Source organism: Grampus griseus (assembly GCF_964374135.1).
Source record: "Grampus griseus genome assembly, chromosome: 10".
Lineage (NCBI taxonomy): Eukaryota > Metazoa > Chordata > Mammalia > Artiodactyla > Delphinidae > Grampus > Grampus griseus.
The window spans coordinates 5,364,835-5,370,847 of NC_139004.1; the positions used below are offsets into that span (position 1 = coordinate 5,364,835).

General features: G+C 46.0%; 1 long non-coding RNA gene across 1 annotated transcript; it reads right to left on the minus strand.

Annotated features, from left to right (window-relative positions):
* Nucleotides 1-1,537: 1,537 nt before the first annotated feature.
* LOC309828810 lies at nt 1,538-4,524 on the minus strand. The gene is made up of 3 exons (XR_014297356.1): nt 4,417-4,524; nt 3,544-3,781; nt 1,538-1,747 (listed from the first exon to the last, which is right to left on the minus strand). It is a non-coding gene; the product is annotated as an uncharacterized lncRNA (long non-coding RNA).
* Between the last annotated feature and the right edge of the window lie 1,489 nt (nt 4,525-6,013).

Below are 6,013 nucleotides of genomic sequence, written 5' to 3' on the forward strand. Positions count from 1 at the left end.
ACCTAGAGATTATCATACTAAGTGAAGTCAGACAGAGACAAATATCATATGATATCGCTTACATGTGGAATCTAAAAAAACATGATACAAATGAACTTCTTTACAAAACAGAAACAGAGTCACAGGCAAAGAAAACAAATTTATGGTTACCAAAGGGGAAAGGAGGGGGAGGGAGAAATTTGGAGTTTGGGATTAACAGATACACACTACTATATATAAAACAGGTAAACACCAAGGACCTACTGCAGAGCACAGGGAATTATAGCCAATATCTGGTAATAACCTATAATGGAGAAGAAGCTGAAAAATAATAGATAGGTGTATATATATGTGTGTGTGTGTGTGTGTGTGTATATGTACACACACGCACACATGTGTGTGTAACTGGATCACTCTGCTGTACACCTGAAACTAACGGAATATTGTAAATCAACTATACTTCAGTTTTTAAGAAATGAGTAGAACTTAGCCCATGTGGTGACCTCGCACCGGTCCACTTGGCTAAGCTGGAACTGCTCTCCCCAGAATCCCCTTTCCTGCAGGGTCCTGGGTTATGACCGACCACAGGAGACCCTTGCGGGGGGTCTGGAAGGTGGGAGAGGAGCCGCAGCCATGTTTGTGTCCAAACGTCGACGCAGGGCCAGCTGGAGCTCACCTGCGGTCGCAGGTCTGTGGACTTACCTTGCGGGTTGAGGCAGCGGCCAGGCTTGCAGGGACTTCCGTTGCCACTGGCCTGCCTCCTTCAGCCCCTCTGACCCCTGGACTGGGGCTGTGTTCAGCTCTGTGAAGAAGGGCACCAGCCTCCCCGAGGGCATCACCGTGCCATCGACGTGAGAGGCCGGCCTGGCCCCCCCACACCCCCAGCTTTCTGGGCTCCCAGAGAAGCCACGCTGCACCCCACCTTTCCTTCCCACCTGCCCGCCCTGCGGACTTCAGCCTCAGCACCGAATGCAGAAACAGCCGTGAGGACACCATTTAACAGGCTCCCGCCGGTTGTTTGTGGGACTAACCCCCGTTCTATGTCACTCCCGTGGTTCTGTTTCTCCTGTGGAAACTTGACAGGTAGGTAGTTAAAGATGTCTGGGAAAATGGACCCGGCAGGAGGAAAAGAAGGAGCAGCGTCGTGAAACGGCAGAGGCTGTGCAAGGAGCACAGGTGGCTTGGTTATTTCCAGAAATAAGATGAAAAACAAGGAGAAGATGAGACTAGAAAAGGAGGAAATGGCCAGGCCATGGGAGGGACTCGAATGCCACGCAGGAAGTTTGGCCAATACAGGAAACAGCTGAATGTTTACACGTGCAGAAAACAGGCTTGGAGCAGTTTACATTACGCTATTTCTTGTTCTCTGAATAGCGTTCCACAGGACAAATCTTCTTTAGCATATGCTACTTGCTTTAAGAAATGCTGTTTTCTATTGTCAGAGCGCAAGACTTAGGTAACGTATTCTATGGGGCTAGGGTAGGTCATGATGTCTAATAAGTAAACCGCGGATGTCAGTGGCTTTACATCACAAAGGATTTTTATTGCTCACATCATGCTGGTCAGATGGCTTCCTTGGGTGGCTCCTTATCAAGCCCTGTCTCAGGGTTCCAGGATCCTTTGATCTTGTGACACTGCAATCTTAAATGTGGAGGCTGTGAGACTGCCAGAAGAGGGGACAAGATGGTGGCCAGTCCTGCTGGGGGGTGAGGGCAGGTGGGTCATCACCGGGCACGAACTTCCGACAGCTCACCCAACTGCTAGGAGGCTGGGAGACATGGGCCAGGAGGAGGAAAATAAAACAAGATCTGGTAAGTGCATGGCATTGTGTCTGCTGCCCTTATCAGCTTGGGAGCGCTTTTATTTATGGCTGCATCTCAGTAACACAGTAACTGTGTTAGCACATAGGTGGGATGCGTGAGCTTTTTTTTCCCATTGCACGGTTCAGATTTTCTACTCCTATTTCCATGCCTTTGTATATTCACAGACAAAAAAAATTAACTCTGATTTTCACATCACAACTGAATGCTGTTATCTGAGCCCTTAAAACGACACTTCTACTTTTATCTAGATGAGCTGGCCCTCTCTTCATAAACAACCTTTGTGTGGGACCAGTTATAGAAGGGACTCTCTCTCGAACACGTTTTCTTTGTTCTCTGGAATGATCACCTGGGTAACAGGGATTGTTTGGCTTAGAGAATATCAGCTAAGAAAAATGTAGAGTGGGGCTTCCCTGGTGGCGCAGTGGTTAAGAATCCGCCTGCCAATGCAGAGCACACGGGTTCGAGCCCTGGTCGGGGAAGATCCCACATGCCGCGGAGCAACTAAGCCCGTGCGCCACAACTACTGAGCCTGCGCTCTAGAGCCCGCGAGCCACAACTACTGAGCCCGCGCACCTACAGCCGGTGCTCCGCAACAAGAGAAGCCACCACAATGAGAAGCCCACACACCGCAGCGAAGAGTAGCCTCCGCTCGACGCGACTAGAGAAAGCCCGCGCGCAGCAACGAAGACCCAACACAGCCAAAAATAATTAAAAAAAAAAAAGTAGAGTGATAGTTTTTGATGATTATGTAAATGTGGAGAAAAAATAAGTTATTGGGATCCAAGAACATAATCACTCTTCCCATTTCTGTTCATCACCGGAGGGAGGATATCACTGGTATTTTGATTTACAGTTTTGAAAGTATTTTCCTATAGACACAGTGTTACAAATGGTGATGAGGTGTACCGCAAAGAGTACCACCAGTTGTGTACTTTCCAGGCATATGATGGATTAAGTAGGTGAAATCAAACCATTTTTACATTAATTGTTGCAATTGCTGTATTATAAATTCCAGACAAAGGACTTACACTTTTGAAAAAGGGCCTATTCTTTCCAATATTTAAGTGGTCCCAATTGTAAAATTTTCATGGCATGATGTCTTTAAGACCAAAATGATAAAGTACTTGGAAAACTAGAAGATACTGCACAAAGTATCATAATGTTTTAATTTTCTTGTAGAAAACCTCAGACTGAACATGTGACAGTGCAATGGTTAATTTTATGTGTCAACTTGGCTAGGCCATGGTACCCAGATGTTTGGTCAAACACCCGTCCAGATGTTGTGGTGAAGGTATTTTTCAGATGAGTTCACCATTTAAATCAGTAGACTCTGAATAAAGCAGATGCCCGCCATCATGTGGGTGGGCCTCATCCAATCAGTTGAAGGCCTTAGAAGAAAAGGACTGTGGTCCCCTGAGGAAAAAGGAATTATGCCTCCAGAGACCATCAGACTCAAGCTGCCCCAACAAGCTCTTCCCTGGGTCTCCAGCCTGCTGACCTGCCTTGCAAATATCAGACTTACCAGCCCCCAGAGTTGCATGAGCCAATTCCTTAAAATAAATCTCTGTGCGTGTGTGTGTGTGTGTGTGCGTGCACATACCCCATGGGTTCTGTTTCTCTGGAGAACGCTGACTAATAGAGATATATTTTCTAAGCAAAGGAAAACAGACAGTATTTACTAATTTGCATCTAAAATATTTGGGATTATACACCCACAGAATGTTCTTTGAGAGACACTAACCCAGTTGATGAAGGAATCTGATGTTTCTTGTTGATTTATCTGTGGCCATCCTCAGACTTCTCCTATTTTCTGTAAATCCTTTACAGCAGGTCCCACATCTGCATTCTCTGCTTGAGGGCAGAGCAGCCAAAACACTCTTAGTCAGGAGAACCCATAATCCAGTGATAAAACCAAGACGGTTCACCCTTAAATCTGCGGGGAGGATTGCTCATACTTCGTGCAAACTCTTCTTTCAACTCTGATAAGGAATTACATTCATGTTAGGTACACATGAGATACATTCCCGGAAACAAAGGAAATTGGCACTAACTACTGTTAAATAGCATTTAGGACACAAGCCAATGGAAGAAATGAAAATTTAAAATATGACGGAGACTCCTCTGACCTACCCCTCTCCGCCCAGGCTTGGCTGGAGTTCTGACGCTCTGTGTGATGTTCCGTGCTTGCAAAATGTTTGGGTATTTGAACCAGAAGGCTCATGCAAAGAATAAAATGTCAGCTTTATGAAGGTGATTTGTATAGCGTGAGGTATTAGCTCCTAAACAGAAGGAAAACAGAAGGAAAGAGGTCCTGTAAAGAAGTAAGGCTGCTCAGGAAGCAGACCTGGTGACATGTCTAAAAGCATTCATGTCTGTCGAAGGAATTAAAATGAAACAGAAGTGAGAAGCCGTAAAGAAGTGCATGTAACAGAGGCTAATTTCCATGTCTTATCTAGGATACATCTTAGGAAGCAGCCATTCTTTTCTGTGTTACGTTAGAAGACAGTGAGTTTGAAAAGATTAAAAAGGAAAGGGAAGATTAAAATGCCCGGGGGGGGCGGCGGAGAAGAAGGACCAAATTAGGACTTAAACTCGTTCAAATCATTGTACGTACCCTCTTTTTCTTTCCTTCCTTTGGAATCTTGGGAAGTGGTGTGTATCTCCTAGATTAAAATGACCCATCAGAAACCTCGTAATGTCAGAAATTTGAGCCTTATGTAACATCCGCATTAAAGGCACAGGCTACAGTGAATGCAGCTGCAGCCAGGAGTGATACTCGAGTAGATAAAAGGGAAAGGGGACTGCAGTACCGGCGTGGACTTAAAACGAAGGCTTGTCTTTGGGAAGGCACAGATGAGAACAGACGGGGAAACAGAAGAGAAATTTGCATGTACAGAGGAACTATGATAAGTTAAACCACGCAGGGAGTCAGAGTCTCTCTGGTTCCACGTAGCCTTACTGTGTGGGATCTCGGCTGAATGACAGTCTACCTTCCGCCTTTCTAAAGACAATAATAACTATTTTCATTTACATACTTATAAGGCAACGGTCCCCTCCCCTGCATAGTTAGCACAGCGCTTGGGATGCCACAGGCTCTCGATAGGCGGCTGGGAGATCAGATGATTTCCTCAAGAGATGTTCTAAAATTAAACCAATATTGTGACTTACTATCCCATGCGATTGTCAGAATTAAGTCCTGGGGGCTTGTTCTCAGTCTCAGGTTTTTGTTTTTGATTGTGTGTCCTTGGGCAATTTAAAAATCTCCCCAGGTCTCAGTTTCCTCATCCGTAGGGTCGACTAGATGGTCTTTTGATTCTTTCTGGCATTAAAGTTCTGATTCTATGAAACTAGCTTCTGGGTACCCAAAGCTTGAACTACATAAACCTTATTTTACAATTCCATCCAGTTCAACCATAAATATGCAAATAAATATTTATTAAGTACACACTATGTGTGAGTCACCACACTAGGTGCTGGAGGTCTACGAGTCTGAGACTATGAAAGCCTGCCCTTGACGTCAAGAACAGACCCGCAGAAAGGGCGGAAGTAAATACTGGAAAGTTCCAGAACTCTTGAGGGAAGCCCTCCTTCTTGGGATGGTGATGTTTTAGAACTAGGGAAGCCGTGGTGTGTTGAAAGAAGGAAAGAGGGATGGAGGCTCAAAGGGTAGTGAATTCACATTATCACCAGAGATTGGGGAGAGCTTCACAGAGGAGGGAAACTCAGAGAGTGGTCGGGAAAGAGTACGTGTCTCTTGAGCGGGATTGCAGGGTTATGTACAGAAAAACAGCAAGGTCAGCTAGAAACGGTAAGCGTAGGCCATTTGCAGAGCGCCGTGAATGCAGAGCTGAATTGACTGTAAACATTTCTGAGCAAGGACGCGAGAGGATGTTACGTGGCAGATAAATCAGAAAACAGAGAGGAGGGGTGGAGGCAGCAGCCGCTCAGGAGGTGAGGCCTTGGGGTTGGCTGGCAGTAGCAGAGCCATCTCACCTTCACCCGCAGCTACCAGAATGCGTCGTGAAAAATGACCCCTGGTGAATCAGTGTGGGTGTGGGCAGTCTTTGGTACCCAGACTTGGTGCTTCTGAAGCTGCTTGCCTGTTTTGCTAGGGTCTCCCCTGAAAGTAGCTTTCCCAGCCTGCACTTGATGCAGCCCACGGTGGGGGAATTTGGCTTTCCTCCTGGCTGATCTCCTGTTGCTATATTTTT